Below are 20,960 nucleotides of genomic sequence, written 5' to 3' on the forward strand. Positions count from 1 at the left end.
TCTAGGATTAAAACAGGGTTCCAGGTTTACTAAAAGAGTTCCACAAAACGAGAGAGGCAAAAGGTGTGCATGAGGGAGCAAGATGACGACTGGGACTGAAATTTAGGCTGGTAAGGAAGGAGAGAGGCCATCGAGGGGGTGAAGCATAGTGACAGGTGGTGGGACCAGTCGGTAGAAGGCCAGGGGTTTAGGGGGAGTCGAAGGACTATTGAAGTAAAAGAGGGAGTAGGCTGGAAGATGAGAAGAAACGCAAGAGAAAGACTCTTAATGTTGTAAATACTGAAAACCGGAATAGACCAGAGGGCAGAAGCCCTCCCACTGGCTGCAAGAGAAGAGAACCTTTGAGACAGACCAAAAATAATTTTCTTATCCTTTATTTCCTATACCAAAAATATCTCTTACTTTAAAAGCTATTTATTTGTTTGAGTTTACATGCTAGATTTTTTTCCAAGCTAATTTCCAGCTGTCCCATCTTCAGAGGAGATTCTCATCTGATTCATAAAACACTTTCACTTTGAGTTGAATGTTGAATGTTGTTCGTGCAGACACCTCTTCCCACACCAGCAGCTGTGCTCTATAACCCACCTTCCTATCCCATTTTATAATCTTTAGTTATTTTCATTCTGTTATTCTTCTTTGTCAGTCCTCTCTCTTAAAAGGAAAATATACTACTTAAACCTGAATACGACATGAATGCTTCAGCAATGCCACGAATAACAGGAGGACTATCTTGTGATCCTTGCATATCACATAATTTCCAGGTGTCATGTCAGTTTGGGGTTCAGTATTTGTCAGGAAGTAGACGCCCACCCTCTAACTGAGTCAGTGCCAAGGGTAAAACATGGTCTCGCTGAGCAGTCGTGCACCTGGAGGTATCTCCTGGGGGAGATATGCAAAAATAAACAGCAGCCCCAGGCAACTAAGCCTCATTATGCTTTTATTAACACTAACTCTTTTACCCAAGCAATATCCCAGATTGGGTAATTACCTCCCACATTGCTTTCCCCTCGACTCTGGAGCTGAACACTAGGCTCCTTCTCAATTAGTGTTCTGAGCTTTGAGTCGGGTTCCTTATGTGCTGTTACCCAGCTGCTACACAACTACCCAGATGTTGCATGAAGCCCTCCCTAAATATAGCTCTTCAAGCACATTCAGAACGCTCCAGAAAAAAATAAAAAACATCACTACAAGATTTTATTGACAAGAATCAATATCTACCACTTAAAAGTTCTTTTAAAAGACCAACTGGAAATAAATCAGATAAACAAAATTTTACTCTGTCTACTAAATTTCCAACTACTGACCTGACCAGGGTAAAAAGATCGTCAGGTAATAAGATCGGATCCAATTTCGTTAAGCAGTGCTTAATTCACTATGTTATTAGTGAGTAAATGTAATTTAATGATAAAACAGTAAGTATGAAATAAGGTATGTGGGGGGAAAAATCTGCTTGTGTTTCTCATTTAAATGTCTTAGTATTTAAATGGAAACCAAAAAAGCAGAAATATTCCGAAGTAAAAACAGAAGTGGAATTTCCATTTCCCATCCCCATCATGAATGAGATCATCCCACATTGGTGACTCCTTGCACACCACTTTAAAACAAGCGTGTGCAGACAGAATCTGTGGCGGGGGCCCAAGGCACTGAAAGCTTATCCTATACTCGCTTCTGAAGGATGCATCACACACACACACACACACACGAGTGTACTTACAGCTCTACCAGAAGTCACATAACCTATGGCCAAGTCTATAAAATTTATGAATAAACTGCTAAAATAGTCTCAAGCAGAAGTAGCAGAAAATACTGCTCCTTTTATACCACTTTGGAAATAAACTCCATTCATTGGGAAAATAACAACACGTGATGCTTTGACAACATCAAAAATAATATTTAAGAATTTAGAAATCCTTTGGCACATAGTTTCACATCCCCCAAAGGATTAACGTCTGAATCCAGTACTTTAAATCTGAATTCAGAGGGCCACTCAAGCCGCCCATGTGGCTTCTGTCCAAGCATGGGGCTCCCATTTGTGCAGCTTTGTCAGCGCGAGTCACCAACCTGCTGCAGCTGCTCTTCACTGCACTTTCACCTACAAGGGGTGAGTTATTAACATACTGGATAAGTGCATTAAACAGCACTTTCCTCCCTTCAGGACAGAGCGCCAGTTTGCAGGGCAATTAGCAGATGGGGAGGAGGGTTGGGGTACAGAGGGAGACGACACTGCTGTCAAATGGAAATATGAAAGGAAACTCAAAACTGAAAGGATAAAGAAAGCAGAACTAACTAGTTCTTTGCGCACAGTGAATGAGGGGCATAGTTTGCATTGCCAACTGGGCCCTGTGGGAGGTGCCTGTGCGTCTGCTGTAGAGGCAGACAGCTCCAGTCTGGCACCTACTGGCCCTGTCTACACCACAGTCACCGGTGCTGTCAGAGAAACCTGAGTCTCTGGGCTCCCTAGTAATGACCAGCCTGCATTCCACTGCCCTGAGCACAGCTGGAGCTACACGCATCCTGTGGTCATTCACTCACTCTCAAAGTCATCCCAAGTTTGAAAGAAGAGAAATATTGCCTTGATATTTACACCACCAGACACTTTTATATATTTAATAAACTTTTGTTTCCTTCAGAATAATATAGAAGATATTCAGGATAAAATAAGGGGATGGGTCTGAGGCAGATTTTAAAAGTATAGAGAAGAGGAATCCCCCGTTACATGCGTTAACCTAAGGGAGAAAGCAGGGGTGAGGCAGGGAGGGAGAGAAAGAAAGAATGCAATTGTTAAGAGAAGAAAAGTGAAATAAATGAAAGGAATGCTAGGTAACTTTGGAGTTATTTCTTCAGATTCTTAGGTTTCCTTCTACCATTTCCTGTCAGCTGTCTGGCTATCTACCAGGGAAAAGAAATATCTCCTAATACCGTTCCTGTGGGAATTTGAATTGTAAGTATGCAAAATAACAACGGTCCACAGGCCAGAGAAGGAAATGGTAAAATTCCTAAATGACTGGAGTTGAAAGATCAAGAAGAGTGTAAAATTTTGTGTTTTTCCACTTTTCTGTCTGGTCATGCCCAAGATCCATCTGTCTGCCATGGAGTACCGGTGATGAACTGTCATGACGCAGCATCACACTCTGGTGAAATGACACATCCACTAAGTATTCTGCTAAATCACTAACCCCCTGCCTTCAGTACCCTGTGGGAGTTCAGGACTCCGGTTCTCCGGCCAGACAGACTACAGTTCAAGCCAAGCTCCTCTCTATCTTTGTGACCCTCGCAAGTGATTCAGACACCCTGAGCCTCAAATTTCCTCATCTAGAAAATCGGAACAATAACAACTCTTGTCTCATAAAGTTACATGGATTCAGTTAATTAGTACACCGAAAGTATTTGGAATAGTAACTGGTGCATAGTAAGTACACAATATATGGTATCTATTATTATAATTACTGTCATTACATCAGTGATATTTAAGTTACTCCCAGATCTTCCAGATAAGAGGAATCTTTTGTCTATAAAATAAATTTCTCTCAGTTCTGGGGGAAATTAATCATCCAGATGCTTGTGATATGACATAGAAAACTTCTTGAAAATAAGCAGATATTTTTACTTTTCTTTTTATTTCTCAATACACACATAAATTTAATTATATATTGGTTAATTATATATGGATGTACTATAAATATATAAAATATGTGGTATATTTTATATATTTAATTATACCCATAATTTTAATTTTATATTGCCAGCCTGTAGATCCTAGTGGAGTTGACTAAAAAAAAGAGATGTAACTTGGTTGAAAACAGGTAATAAACTAGTTGCTGTAGAGTTGAGGTTAAGCATAGCTCTAGTTTCTAGCCGTGCCATTAAAAGATAGGGAACAGAGGCCAGTGAGATCTGGAACTTTGCCTGGAAAACATGAGGCAATCTCGTGTGTGAATGAATGAACATTAGTTGTCTCAGTCTGTTTTCAGGCTGTCTTTCTATTAATGTTTCCCTCCATTCTACTCTTTCAATTTCCTTTTCAAGTATTGGTTCAGATGTGAAAAGCCTTTGAATTGATCACAAGACAAATGTTATATAAGGAAAAAAACACATAGTCACGTGCCATCCATGGTACTTATCGTAATTCTCTTCCATGCCTCTTTTTCTTCAAAAACTACTTTAATTCTCTCATGGAATTTGCCTTGAATAAGTTGAAAGCAAAAGTACTTTCCCACCTAGCATAATCATAATCAGTATACCTTCTATACTCTGGAGCAGAGGATGAAATAAGGCTGGAAAGACATCATGTAATAGTTACTCTATCCATCTATTTTCTTAAAATTAAGACTCTAACAGGTCTGAGACCATGTCTTCTGAAAATTGTGGATGTCTAATAAATAAGATTCAAAAAATTCTTGCTGGGAGGACTAAGGCTTTCTATGTGACTAGCCTTATTCCAGGCCACCACCGCTGGAGGATGCTTATTCCTCATTATATTTCCACTTGCTTCTGTTTCCCTGTTTTCTTCCAGACCACAGTAAAGGCCAGAAACCTCCTCAGTTTACCGTTGACTCAGTTAAGGGTGCCTCAGAGCTTTTTATATTGCCTAGACTGTGTCAGCCTTCTCAGATGAATTACTTTTTCTGGGAAAAAAAAAGAAATAAAATGATTCATGATCGTGACGCTTGGGACTGGAAAGTAATGTCTCATTGAGTGAAAAAGCAGCACAAAACTTTAGAGAAACTGTAGTTCATATTTCAGCTCATACCTGTTAACTTTCCAGCATTTGGTGGAAATTATTGTGAAAACACAAGAAAGAATTTGGCCATGTTGTATGGAAATAGCAATAAAAAACTATTCTGTATATAAAAAATTAAGGAAAGCAATTATTGCTAGTCCAGCTACTGGTGGGGCCCAGTCATTGCTTCATTTATTCATTCAGGATATAATAATCTCTTTGGGAAAAGTTTGTTCCAAAACATTACTCCTAATAATTCTTTTGCTGTCTTATTTATGTGAAGTAGACATATTAATCCCAGCACCAAAAGATAGAGATATGAAAGTAAAAAATACTAGATTAAATCAGAATGTATGGAATGAGCTGAAATTATTTTACCAATTTGAGTTTCAAAATTCTTAATGATAAATCAAATAAGAAGAAGAACAGAAAGATTGTCTAGTCACTCTTAGGTTTTTTGCATTGATTAAAAAATGTATGTCATACATTATTTCAATAGGAAAACAGAGTGTGTTTATTATTTTAGATGCTGCTGAACTTTCTACATTTTGTATCTTTAGAATTCTACTCCTTTGTCCACTTACAAATAAATATTTATTAAACATCCACTTTGTGCAATGCAATGATATAAATAAAACAATTTATATAAATAAATTTATAAATAAAACAAGCAATTCCTGACCACAATGAGCTCACATTTTAGAAGGTAAACAAGTAATCAAAAATGGCAATTAAAAAAATAGAGTATAATATTAGAGATTTCACAGGGTCAGAGATAGCTCAAGAAGGAGTGAGTAATTCTCCTAGGCAAGTTAGTAGGTGAAAATGAATAGAATGTATCAGACAGACTAGGTGGTGAAGAATATTGCAGGAAGAAAATGAACCATATGCATAAAAACATGGACACATGAAACAACACGCAGTGTCTCAGGAACAGCAAGCCAAGTGTTATGACTGGAGCATGCAGGCAGAAGGTAGATGACGTGGCTGCCGAGGTTGCCAGGGCTGTAGTCATAGAGGGTGAGTGCAGTGTTAGAAGCAGGGCCAGCTCTATTTGCATGTGACTTGTGCCGGGCCCCACACTTAGAAGGGCTCCATGCCTGGTTGAATGCTCTGTTGTCACCATTTTTAAATTTTTGAACTAGAGGCTCTGCATTTTCAGGGCCCCACAAAATATGGACCTACTCATGTTAAGGAGTTTAAACAATAAGTATTTCTGGAAAAAAATAAAGAGAGAAACAAAAAATTAAAGACAAATCCTCCTTAGATTATTTGCGGCTGTCTGACTTTAAAAATATCAGTTAGTATACATGAATGCCAACAATTCTCAAAAGAAAGAAGAGAAATTTCTAAAAGACTGCTCCTGACCAAATCTACTAATTGAGTAAACCAGTTAATTGACTGTAATTCTTGGCCTTTTCTGCTGATTCTTGTTCACATTTAGGTTTGAAGTTATCCTTCAGTTCATTACTCTACAACCTTCTAAATTTTCTCTGGGATTATCTTCATGAAAACAAGCCCTTTAAATAACACACATAAAATCATTTGGCCTTTCCTTTTCCAGAACATATAATCTTTTATTCTCGTCCTCCTAACTCAACCTACTTTCTACTTAGAATCTTAAATAACAATTTATAAAGTTATAGATGAGATTTTGTTTACATTCTAGTTGTATAATAGTATACATTATTTTTTATCTATAGAATGACAAATTAAGTTAGGATCCTGCTGAAAGTATTCATAAGTAATGTACCTATGTTTAAAATGAAAGTCCTTGGCCCAAGAAGCAATGTTTAATTCATCTCCAGAAGTCATTTTGAAAAGAATCCAATATCTTCCTTTTATTTGAAGCATCACATTTATTCAACTCACCATCTGTTTGAATAAAAATATGTAATTTCTCCATATGTGTCATTCTCAGCTGTTTTTCCACTACAACCCTAGATCAACACAGACAATATGTTTTAGGTTTTCATTTTGTTTTGTTTTTATTGAAATACAAAATTTATGAAGCACACAAATCTTAAGCATTCATGTCAGTAAATATATACAGACACACCTTGTTTTATTGTGCTTTGCTTTATGGCACTTCGCAGATACCATGTTTTTATAAATTGAATGTTTGTGTTGAGCAAGTGTACCGGTGCCATTTTTCCAACAGCATTTGCTCACTTTCTCTGTGTCATATTTTGGTGATTCTCACAATATTTCAAACTTTTCCATTATTATCATATTTGTTATGAGGATCTGTGATCAGGGATCTTTGATGTTATTGTTGTAATTGTTTGGGAGGTGCCACAAACTGTGCCCATATAAACGATGAACTTAATGGATACATTTTGTATGTGTTTTGACTATCCACCAACTGGCTATTCCATCTCTCTCCCTCTCCTCGGGCCTCCTTCTTCCCTGAGACACAAGAATATTAAATTAGGTCAATTAATAACCCTACAATGGCCTCTAAGTGTTCAAGAAAAGGAAAACTTGCATGTCTCTCACTTTAAATCACTAGAAACGATTAAGCTTAGTGAGGAAACTGCAATGAAAGCCGAGAAAGGCTGAAAGCTAGGCCTCTTGTGCCAAAGAGTTAGCCAAGTTGTGAATGCGAAGGAAAAGTTCCGGAAGGAAATTGAAAGTGCTACTCCAGCGAACACATGAATGATAAGAAAGTGAAACAGCCTTATCGCTGATATGGAGAAAGTTTCAGTGGTCTGGATAGAAGATCAAACCAGCCACAACATTCCCTTAAACCAAAGCCTCGTCCACAGCAAGGCCCTAACTCTCTTCAATTCCATGAAGGCTGAGAGAGGTGAGGAAGCTGCGGAAGAAAAGTTTGGAACTAGCAGAAGTTGGTTCATGAAGTTCAAGGAAAGAAGCCATCTCCACAACATAAAAGTGCAAGGGGAAGCAGCAAGTGCTGATGTAGAAGCTGCAGCAAGTTATCCAGAAGATCTACCTAAGATAATTAATAAAGGTGGTTACACTAAACAACAGATTTTCAATGTAGACAAAACAGCCTTCTATTGGAAGAAGACGCCATCTAGGACTTTCATAGCTAGAGAGGAGAAGTCAATGCCTGGCTTCAAAGCTTCAAAGATCAGGCTCACTCTCATTAAGGGCTAATGCAGCTGGTGATTTTAAGAGGAAGCCAGCACTCATTTACCATTCTGAAAGTCCTAGGGCCCTTAAGAATTATGCTAACTCTACTCTGCCAGTGCTCTATAAATGGAACCCCAAAGCCTGGATGACAGCACATCTCTTTACAACATGGTTTACTGAATATTTTAAGCCCATTTTTGAGACTTGCTCCTCAGAAAAAAAGATTCTTTTCAAAATATTACTGCTCATTGACAATGCACCTAGTCACCCGAGAGCTCTGATGGAGGTGTACAATGAGATTAATGTTGTTTTCATCTCTGCCAACACAACATCCATTCTGCAACCCATGGATCAAGGAGTAATTTAAAGTCTTATTATTTAAGAAATACATTTCATAAAGCTATAGCTTCCATAGATAGTGGTTCCTCTAATGGATCTGGGCAAAGTAAATTGAACATCTTCTGGAAAGGATTCACCATTCCAGATGCCACTAAGAACATTTGTGATTCATGAAAAGAGGTAAAAATATCAACATTAACAAGAGTTTGGAAGAAATTGATTGCAAACTTCATGATTGCAAACTTCCTGGATGACTTTGAGGGGTTCAAGACTTTAGTGGAAGAAGGAATTGCAGATGCGGTGGAAATAGCAAGAGAACTAGAATTAGAAGTGGAGCCTGAAGATGTGACTGAATTGCTGCAATAGCATGATGAAACTTTAACGGATGGGGAGTTGCTTCTTATAGATCAGCAAAGAAAGTGGTTTCTTGAGATGGAATCTACTCCTAGCGAAGGTGTGAAGATTGTTGAAATGACAACAAAAAGTTTAGGGTGTTACATAAAATTAGTTGATAAAGTAGCAGCAGGGTTTCAGAGGATTGACTCCAATTTTGAAAGAAATTCTATTGGGGTAAAATGCTATCAAGTAACATCACACACTACAGAGAACTCATTCATGAAAGGAAGAGTCGAACAACATGGCAAAATTCTTTGTTGTCTTATTTTAAGAAATTGCCACAGCCACCCCAGCCTTCAGCAACCACCACCCTGATCAGTCTGCAGCCATCAACACCAAGGTAAGACCTTCCACCAGCAAAAAGATTACAACTGGCTGAAGGCTCAGGGGATAGTTAACATTTTTTAGCAATAAAGTGTTTTTAATTAATGTATGTACATTGTTTTTTTAGACATAATGCTATTACATACTTAATAGACTACAATATAGTATAAACATAACTTTTATACACCCTGGAAAACTAAAAAATTTGTGTGACTCAATTGCGATATTTGCTTTATTGAAGTGATCTGGAACTGAGCCCACACTATCTCTGAGGTATGCCTGTATACATGTATATACACACAAATATATACATACACACACACGTATACACACATGAATGTAACCACCATCCAGATCAAGATATAGAATATTTCCAACACCCCAGAAAGACATTTTATACCCCTTCTTAGTCAATACTCCTTCAGAGTTAACTGTTAATCTGATGTCTATCACCATAGATTAATCTTGCCTATTCTTTAACTTCATATAAAAGGAAATGTTGTTGTATTTCACTCATCATTATGTCTGTGCAATTCATCCCTATTGTGTGTAACAGTAGTTTATTCTTTTTTTGTTGCTATATGAATGTGCCACAGTTAATTTATCCATTCCACTGTTAGTAAACATTTATTGATGAGCTTCATTGACAAGTCTTTCATCAGTTTTGAAAAGTTTTTGACCATTATCTCTTCAAATGTTGCTTCTTTTCCAATCTTTCTTTTCTGTTCTGGGAGTCCGATTACATTCTTATTAATTTTTTGATTGGGTCCCACATGTCCCTACATTCTGTCCTGTGCAGTCCATAGTTTTTCTTCTCTGTGCTTCAGATAGATATTTTCTATGGACTTATCTTCAACTTGATTCATTCTTTCTTCTGTGCCCAATCTGCTGTTACTCCCATACAATGAGTTATTAATTCTGAAATTAATGCTGTATAAATCAAATTTTCCTGCCTCTTCACTTCATAGCCTAGTTATTTTTTTATTGTATGTGGTACACTGTATACAAAATTACTGCAGAAGCTGCAGATGATGTTATTTTCCCCCAGAGAGGGTTTATTTTTCATTCTATTAGACAGATAGGGTGTTTTAAAATATAGATTTTATTATTATTTAGGTATGGCAAGTAAAACAGATCAGGAGATGACTGACATGGAAAATATAGTTTGTTTTACCCACAGATTCCAAGAGAAGGGTCCATGACATACTATAGGGGGCCACAAGAGGAAGCTCCAGGTTGTTCAGGAAGCAGCGGGGGAGGGGGAGGGGGGGTAATCCTGGGCAAGAACCTTTATTGTGGTCCTGTGAGAAGGAACTGGCGAGGCAAGGCAAACAGGCTTAGGGTTGGCTATTTGAATAATTTCAGCAGGCTCTGGGGCATAGGGGCTGCCCTTAGTTGTCTGGTGCCTGACCCTGAGGTGATTAGGACAGGTGACAGTGGCCTGGAGCGTGAGAGTCAGTTCAAAAGGTGATTGGGGGTGTAGGCTCTGGGTTGGTTGGTTTGCATTTGAAAGGTGTGCTCATGGGCTGGGCAAGTTTTTAGTATCTCATGAACTGGATAACTCCGGAAGGGGCGGTCCCTCCAAGATCAGCAAGGCCCCAAGATGTCAAAGTATCAGAATACAGGAAACAAAAGACATGGTTAATACAGTAAGGGACCAATAACTTCAATTCCATCAGAGATTGAGCTGGCTTGAGCACATGTTGAAGTTTTAGTAAGACTCAATTCAGCCCTGGTTTGTCCCTACTCCACAGCCATTGCTCTTCCAGGCTTCCCTTTGGAGGTTTAAGATTAGCTCAAGGATCTCCCATTCCACACAGGTGCATAATTTGGCAAATGTCTTCTGAGAGAGACCTTTCCTACTTGTGTTGTAGACTGTCCCTCTGGCAGGACTTTGTCTCCTCAACACCCTAGGTCAATGGGAGACTTCCTTCTGCCTTCACGGCCAGCACAACAGACCCCTGTGCCACCAACACAGGTTAATAAATGGTCAATAGGGAAAACCAAGCTTGGGTTCTTGCCTCCCCTCCTTTCCTATTTGTTACACCAGTCCCATGCTACTTGCTAGCTCCTCTTTTCCCCAGTAAAGTTCCTCTGCTAAGAAAAATCTTGACCCTCAGTCCACAGTGCAAACAGTCAACGTGTCTAGGAATGAAACTGCTAGCATACATCAACTAATCTCAGAAGATGGCCTCTGGAATTTTATTTATCCAATCATTATTATCACAGCTTTTCAGTGCTGTTAAAAGTATTATTTTTGTTACTTATTCTATTTTTAGTAGTTTCAGTGGGAGAGTAGCCTGCCATAACCTACTATATCCTACCCAGAAGCAGAAATAGGTATAGACCATGTGTTTTTAAGACTTCTCTTATATTCCAAGGAAAGAGTAAAAGCAAACAAATAAAACAAAAAAGAGAGATGAAAGTAAAAAATGCAGTATGTTATAAGGTGTGTACATGAAGCATTATTCAAAGTTACCGAAGAAAGAGGAGTTTGGAAGATGGTGGTATAGGAGCATCTTGAGCTCGCCTCCTCCCACAGACACAACAAACCTACAGCTACCTGTGGAACAATGTCCTCCGAGAGAGAGATCTGGAAACTGGATTAAAAGAAACTGCACAACAAGGGGGGAGGAGGGGGAAAAGAAGAGGCAGAGATACAGTCCCGCTGAGGAAAATAACATGCCCTAGCCATGGCACTTCACAATTGGGGGCCATCTCAAAGGTACAGAGCTTTTCTGGGAGAAGCAGGGGATTTGAGCTCCACATTAGACACCTCAGCCCTTAGATCCAGCACAAGAGAGATGAGATCCCAAAACACTAAGCTTTGAAAACTAATGGAGAATACACCCAGGAAAACTATAGAACTCCAGGGGAAGGAAAACCTGCTCTTAAAGGGCCCACACACAGACTCACTAGACTGCAAACCAGCAGAAAAGCAACAGATAGAAAACTGCATAGTCCACTGGTAAAAGAGACTGACTTACTAAGCTTGGAGCACATCCCAGAGAGGCAGGAGGTGGCTGGGCCCACCTCCCAGGGATGAGACTCTGGCAGCAGCCATTATTGTGACCTACTTCAGCTGTGCTGACACAGATGCTGGCAGGCACCACTGGAATCCTTCCTCTAGCCTGTTAGTGCAGGGCCCTGCCCCACCCACTAGAACACCTGAAGCAATTGAGCACAGCCAAGCAGTGCAGGCAGCCTGCCCTAGGAACCAGCCCCACCCACCAACACATTTAAGCAAGTTGCACACTGGTGCACCTGGGGCCTACCCCTCCCATCAGTGCACCTGAGACAGTTGCACACTCCCAGGCCATACAGCCAGCCTGAGCCTGAGGCCTGTCACACTCAAGAACAACATAGCAATAGTCACTTGCCATGCAGCCAGCCTCACTGGGGGCCTGCAGCAGTTGTGCACCCCTGGGACTAGCAACCAACTACAGTGGGGGCCCAACTTGCTCACCAGCAAACCCACAATAGCTGTGGGCTACCAGACCTCTAGCCAGCTACACCCAAGGCTTGCCCTGCCCAATAATGCACCAGTAGGAGCTGCACATGCCTGGGCCATGAAACCAGCTGTCCAGGAGGCCAGTCCAGCTTACCTGCACACCCACAGCTTTAGCAGCCCTGCCATGACAGAAGGGCACATGCAGCCCACAAGGGACACACCCCTGGAGCATTTGGCATGGGGGACAGGAGGGGAATATGCTACTGGGCCCCATAAGACATCTCCTACAGAAGGCCACATTTCCAAGATCAGGAGACATAGTCGATCATCTAATACATAGAAATAAACACAAAGAAGTAGGCAAAATGAGGAGACAGAGGAATATGTTCCAAATAAAAGAACAGGACAAATCTTCAGAAAAAGGAACTAAACAAAACAGAGATGAACAATCTACCTGAAAAAGAGTACAAAGAAATGGTCATAAGGATGCTCACTGAACTTGGGAGCACAATAGATGAACACAAACATCACAAAGAATTAGAAAATATAAAAAGGAACCATTCAGAGATGAAGAATACAATAATGGAAATGAATAATCCGCTAGATGGAATCAACAGCAGAGTAGATGACAAAGAAGAATAGATCAGAGATCTGGACAATAGAGCAGAGGAAATCATCTAAGCTGAACAGAAAAAATTTAAAAAAGAATTTAAAAGAATGAGGACAGTTTAGGGAACTTCTAAGACAACATCAGCCTTACTAACATCCACATTATAGATATCCAAGAAGGAGAAGAGAGAGACAAAGGAGCAGAGAACTTATTTGAAGAAATAATAGGTGAAAATTTCCCTAACCTGGGGAAGGAAACAGACATCCAGGTACAGGAAGCACAGAGAGAACCAAAGAAGATGAACCCAAAGAAGCCCAACCAAGACATATTATAATTAAAATATCAAGAATTAAAGATAAGGAGACAATCCTAAAAGCTTCAAGAGAAAGGCAACAATGTAAGTACAAAGGAACCCCATAAGCCTTTCAGCTGACTTTTTGGCAGAAGCCTTACAGGTTAGAAGGGAGTGGCATGATATATTCAAAGTGCTGAAAGGAAAAAACCTGCAGCCAAGAATACTCTACCAAGTAAAGTTATCATTCAGATTGGAAGGCAAGATAAAGAGTTTTCCAGACAAGCAAAACATGAAGGAGTACATCATCAGTAAACCAGACTTACAGTAAATGTTAAAGAGACTGATTTAAGTGGAAAAGGCCACAAGTATGAATAAAAAAATTATTACTCTAAAGTATGAGTAAGAAAATTATCAAAGAAAAAATATCACTGATAAAGGCAAATATATAGTAAAGGTAGCGGATCAACCACCTATGAAGGTCAAAGGACAAAAATACTAAAATTATCTGTATCTATAATAAGAGATTAAGGGATACACAAAATTAAAACAGGTAAAATATGTCAAAAGCATAAAATTGGGGGGGATAAAAGTATAGGGCTTTTAGTGTGAGGTCAAACTTAATATAGATTGATATATTCATATATTATTATATAGAAACCTCATGGTGACCACAAAACAAAACCTATAATAAATACACAAAAAATCAAGAGAATGGAACCCAAATATAATACTAAAGAAAGGCATCAAATCACAAGGGAAGAGAGCAAGAGAAGAAGAAAGGAACAGAGAAGAGTTACAAAAACATCCAGAAAAAAGTAACAAAATGGCAAAAAAGTACATATCTATCAATAGTTCCTTTAAATGTAAATGGATTAAATGCTCCAATTAAACAACATAGGGTGGCTGATTGGATAAAAAAACAAGACCCATGTATATGCTGCATACAAGAGACACTTCAGACCTAAAGACACTCACAGCCTGAAAGTGAAGGGATGGAAAAAGATTCCACGCAAATGGAAAAGAAAAGAAAGCTGAGGTAGCAATACTTATATCACACAAAATAGACTTTAAAATAAAACTGAAACAAGAGATAAAGAAGGATATTAAAATGATAAAGGGAACAATCCAACAAGAGGCTATAACACTTGTAAATATTTATGCACCCAACATAGGAGGACCCACATACATAAAGCAAATATTAACAGACATAAAAGGAGAAATTGATAGTAACACAATAATAGTAGGGGACTTTAGCACCCCACTTACATCAATGGATAGGTTATCCAGACAGAAAATCAATTAGGAAACATTGGCATTAAATGACACATTAGACCAGATGGACTTAATAGATATATACAGAACATTCCATCCAAAAACTGCAGAACATACTTTCCTTTGGAATGCACATGGAACATTCTTCAGGATAGAACACGTATTAAGCCACAAAACAAGTCTCAATAAATTTAAGAAGATTGAAATAATGTCAAACATCTTTTCCTATCACAACAGTATGAAACTAGAACTTTACTACAGGAAGAAAACTGGAAAACTCTCAAATATGTAGAAATCAAACAAAATCTACTGAACAACTATTGGATTGATAAAGAAATCAAAGGAGAAATAAAAAAATACCTAGGGACAAATAAAAATAAAAATACAACATACCAAAATCTATGGGATACAGCAAAAACAGTACTAAGAGGGAAGTTTACTGTAATACCTTAAGAAACAGGAAAAATCTCAAATAAACATTCTAACATTACACCTAAAGGAACTAGAAAAAAGAAGAACAAATGAGCCCAAAGTCAGTAGAAGGAAGGAAATAATAAAAATCAGAACACAAATAAATGAAATAGAATCCTAAAAGGCAATAGAAAAAGTCGATAAAACTAAGAGCTGGTTCTTTCAAAAGAGAAATAAAATTGACAAACCTTTAGCAAAACTCACTAAGGAAAAAAGAGGGAAGTCTCAAATAAATAAATCAGAAACAAAAGAGGATAAATTATAATGGATACCACACAAATACAAAGGATCATAAGAGAATACTATGAAAAGCTATATGACAACAAATTAGATAGCCCAGAAGAAATGAATAAATTCTTAGAATGATATAACCTTCCAAAATTCAGTCAAGAAGAAATAGAGAATCTGAACAAACCAATCTCTGTAAGGAGATTAAAAGAGTAATCAAAAACCAACCAACAAGCAAAAGCCCAGGACCAGATGGCTTCCCAGGTGCATTCCACCACTCAAAGAAGATTTAATGCTTCTCCCTCTCAAACTCTTCCAAAAAACTTAAGAGGAAAGGACAATTTCTAACTCATTTTATGGGGCTAACATTACCTTGACACCAAAACCAGACAAGGACAAGACAAAAAAGAAAGTTACAGACCAACATCACTGATGAACATAGATGCAAAAATCCTCAACAAAATATTAGCAAATTGAAGACAACAATACATTAAAAGGATCATACACCACAATCAAGATGGATTTATTCCAGGGATGCAAGGGTGGTTCAACATTTGCAAGTCAATTGTGATATACCACATTAAACAAAATGAAGAATAAAAATCACACGACCATCTCAATAGATGCAGAGAAAGCATTCAATAAGATTCAGCATCCAGTTATGATTTTTAAAAATTCTGAATAAAATAGGTATAGAAGGAAAATATCTCAACATAATAAAGGCCATATGTGACAAACCCACAGCCAACATCATACACAATGGTGAAAATCTGAAAGCTATCCCTCTAAGAACAGGAACCAGACAAGAATGCCCACTTTCACCACTCTTATTCAATATAGTATTGGAAGTCCTAGCCAGAGCAATTAGGTCAGAAAAAGAAATAAAAGGAATACAAACTGGAAAGGAAGAAGAAAAACTGTCATGATTTGATGACATTATTTTATATATAGAAAACCCTAAAGAATCCATCAAAAAACTGTTAGAAATAATAAATATAGTAAAGTCACAGGGTGAAAAAATCAACATACAAAAACCAGTTTGTTTATATACACTAACAACAAACTAGCAGAAAAGGAAATCAAGACTACAATGCCACTTACAATTGCAACAAAAAGAATAAAATACCTAGGAATAAATTTAACCAAGGAGGGGAAAGACCTGTACACTGAAAACTATGAAACACTGTTGAAAGAAATTGATAGAAGATAGAAAGAAATGAAAAGATATTCTGTGCTCATGGATTGGGAGAATTAACATAGTTAAGATGTCTATATTATCTAAAGATTCAAATATTATCTACAGATTCAATGCAATCCCTATCAAAGTCCCAACAATATTTTTCACAGAAATAGAACACAGAATCCTAAGTTTATGTGGGACAACAAAAGATGCTGAATAGCCAATGCAATCCTGAGAAAAAATAGCAAAGCTGGAGGCATCACACTCTCTGATTCCAAAGTCTACTACACAGCCATAGTAAGCAAAACAGCATGGTAGCAGCAGAAAGACACACAGATCAATGGAAAAGACTTCAGAGCCCAGAAATAAACTCATACATCTATGGATAGTTAATTTTTGACAAAGGAGCCAAGAACATACAATAGAGAAAGGAAAGTCTCTTCAATAAATTTTCCTGAGAAAACTGGACAGCCACACGATGCAAAAGAATAAAAGTAGACCACTATCTTACACCACTCACAAAAATTAACTCAAAAAGGATTAAAAACTTGAATGTAAGACCTGAAACCATGAAAACTCCTAGAGGAAAACATAGGCAGTACACTCTTTGACATCAGTCTTAGCAGTAACTTTTTAAATATGTCTCCTCAGGCAAGGGAAACAAAATAAAAAATAGACAAATGGGGCCACAACAAACTAAAAAGCTTCTGCATGGCAAAAGAAACCATCAATAAAAGAAAAAGATAGCCTATCAATTGGGAGAAGATATTTGCAAATCATATACCTGATGACGGGTTAATATCCAAAATATATAAAGAACTCGTACAACAAAACAAACAACCTAGGGAGTGACGTCAGCATCACGGCAGAGTAAGTTCTCCTGGTAATCTCTCCCCTCCACCATACAATGAAAAAGACATTCATACTCCAACAGAGGACATTCAAACACAACACAAAAGATGTCTGAGAGACCCACACAGCAATATGACAGACAGTAGAGAGGCTGGAGCCCCCCTTGGAGGAGGTGGAACAGGGTAAGAGAAAAGTTTGTTCCCTCCCCAAAAGGCTGTGATCTGGGACCATGCAGCCTCAAAGAGGGAAGGAAGGAGGAAGAGACTTTGTTTGCGTGAACGTCAAAGAGCAGCAAGGGCCCTCACAGCCTAAAGGGAAGCCCTGTATTGGGATGAAAGCTATTGTGGGAGGTAACCTCATTGAGCCAACACTGCAGGAGAACAGATAGTGAGAGCAGAGCAAGAAAACCCTGAGAGCATGCAGAGCAAAGTGCCCCTCCTCCCCACGCCCAGTGCCAGCTCCAGCAACTGGGATCTTGGCAGAACACAGAGGGCATAGAATATGTGGCTCTTGACCCCCACCCAGTGTCAATAGGCAGTAATTGTGACCAAATAATACCATCATGTGAAAAAACAGAGCCATGCCCTATAGCAGTATCAAAAATTATATCAAATCTCTGAGACCAGAGAGAAAATGACAAGTACCCAGAAATCAGTCCTGAGGACACAGAAATATGTAATCTAAATGACAGACAATTCAAAATATCTATCATCAAAAAACTCAACTAGTTAAAAGAGAATGTAGAGAAACAATTCAATGAGTTCAGGAGCTACTTCACAAAACAGATTGAAACTATAAAGAAGAATCAATCAGAAATATTGGAGATGACAGACACAACGAATGAGATAAAACAAAATATGGATTCCCTGAACACTTGAGTGGACATCATAGAGCAGCAAATCAGCATAATCGAGGATAGACATGTTGAAATGGTCCAGACAGAGGAGGAGAGAGAATTAAGACTAAAAAGAAATGAAGAAAGTCTCTGAGAAATATCCAACTCAATTAGGAAATGCAACATAAGAATTATAGGTATTCAAGAGGGAGAAGGGAAGGAAAATGAAGAAGAAAGCTTGTTCAAAGAAATAACAGCAGAGAACTTCCCAAACCTGGGGAGGGACATGGAAATCTATATGGAAGAGGCTACCAGATCTAAACATGCCAATGTAAAAAGACCTACTGCAAGGCATTTAGTAGTGAAACTGGAAAAAGTGAATGACAAAGAAAAAATACTAAGGGCAGCAAGGCATAAGAAAATAACCTACAAAGGAACTCCTATCAGGCTTTCAGCAGATTTCTCTGTAGAAACCTTACAGGCTAGAGGAGACTGGAATGACATATATTCAAATCTTTGAAGGACAAAAACTTTCAGCCAAGATACTCTATCCAGTGAAAATATCCTTCAGATATAATGGAGAAATAAAAACTTTCCCAGATAAACAAAAACTAAGGGAGTTCATAGCCATGAGACCCCCCTCACAAGAAATCCACAAGAAGGCCCTCATACCTGAAAAAAAAAGGGAAAAGGGGGTTACACAGCACAGAGTAAGAAGATAAATAGGTAGACAAAATCAGAAAATTGTTGTTGCACATCAGAAAAGGTTAGCAAATACTCCAGAATAGCGTTAAAGATAAAGGGAAGGAAAACACAAAAAACCAAAGATAATCTTGTCATTTTAACCACAAACTCACAACACAAGTTGGACTAAGATGTGAGAAAAACAACTTAGGAGGAGAAGAGGAAAGGGACTGAATCAGTTTAGTCTAAGGAAATAAGAGGCCATCAGAAAATGGACTATCTTATCTACAAGATTTTGAAGACAAACCTCATGGTAACAACTAAACAAAAAAGCAGAACAGAGACACAAATAGTAAAGAAGGAGAAAACAAAGAAACACATTAAAAACTACATTACTTGATTGGTAGACCAAGATACACAAGATGAGAAACAAAGGAAATGCAGGACAACCAGAAAACAAGTGATAAAACGGCAGCATTAAGTCCTCATATGCTCATAATCACTCTAAACATAAAAAGATTGAATTCTCCAATAAAAAGACACAGAGTGGTGAGACGGATTAAAGAAGAAGACCCAACATTATGCTGCCTCCAGGAAACACATCTCAGCTCCAATGACAAACACAGGCTCAGAGTAAAGTGATGGAAGATGATACTCAAAGCTAATGGCAACAAAAGAAAGCAGGTGTTGCATTACTTATATCAGACAAAATAGACTTTAAGATAAGACATTTAAAGAGAGAGAAAGAGGGGCAGTATATAATGATCAAAGGGACACTCCACCAAGAAGACATAACACTTATAAATATCTATGCACTCAACACAGAAGCACCAAAGTACTTAAAGCAACTATTAACAAACCTAAAAGAATATATTAACAATAAAATAATAATACTAGGGGACCTCAACACTCCACTCACATCAATGGATAGATTGTCCAGACAGAAAATCAACAAGGAAACAGTGGAATTAAATAAAAATCGAGACCAGTTGGACTTAATAGACATATAGAATATTCCATCCAAAAACAGCAGAATACACATTCTTCTCAAGTGTTTATGGAATGTTCTCAAGGATACACCATATGTTGGGAAACAAGGCAAGCCTCAAATAAATTTAAGAAGACTGAAATAGTAACAAGCATCTTTTCTGATCACAATGCTATGAAGCTATAAATTAATTACAAGAAAAAAGCTGAGAAAGGGACAAAGATGTGAAGACTAAACAACATGCTATTGAAAAACCAATGGATCATTGAAGAAATTAAAGGAGAAATAAAAAAATATCTGGAGACAAGTGAAAATGAAAACACACCATACCAACTCATATGGGATACAGCAAAAACTGTATTAAGAGGGATTCATCGCAATGTAGGCTCACCTTAACAAACAAGAAAAATCCCAAATAAGCAATCTTAAACTACACCTAACTGAAGTAGAAAAAGAAGAACAAACAAAACCCCAAGTCAACAGAAGGAGAAAAATAATAAAAATCAGAGCAGAAATAAATGCTATCGAAACAAAAAAGGTAGTAGAAAGGATCAATGAAATAAAGAGCTTGTTCTTTGAGAAAATAGATGAAATTGACAAACCCCTAGCCAGACTCACAAAGAAAAAATGAGAGAAAGCTCAGATAAATACAATTAGAAATGAAAGAGGAGAAATAACAACACATACCAAAGAAATACTATGGATTATAAGAGAATACTATGAAAAGATATATGCCAACAAAACGGACAGTCTAGAGGAAATGGATAAATTCTTAGATTCTTACAACATCCTAAAGCAGAATCAAGAAGAAATAGAGAATCTGAATAGACCAATCACAAGTAAAGAGATTCAAACAGTAATCAAAAGCATCCCCAAAAATAAAAGCCCAGGACCAGATGGCTTCCCTGGAGAACTCTACCAAAGTTTCAGAGGAGATTTAACACCTATCCTTCTCAAGCTAGTCCAAAAAATTAGGGAAGATGGAATGCTTCCTAATCCATTCTATGAGGCCGACATCACTCTGATACCAAAGCCTGACAAGGACAACACAAAAAAAGGAAAGCTACATGTCAATATCACTGATGAACATAGATGCAAAACTCCTCAACAAAATATTGGCAACCCAAATACAGCAATACATCAAAACGTCATATGTCATGATCAAGTGGGACTTATACCAGGGACACAGGCTTGGTTCAACATCTGCAAATCAATC

This window comes from Equus przewalskii, chromosome 9 (genome assembly GCF_037783145.1).
Source record: "Equus przewalskii isolate Varuska chromosome 9, EquPr2, whole genome shotgun sequence".
Taxonomy (NCBI): domain Eukaryota; kingdom Metazoa; phylum Chordata; class Mammalia; order Perissodactyla; family Equidae; genus Equus; species Equus przewalskii.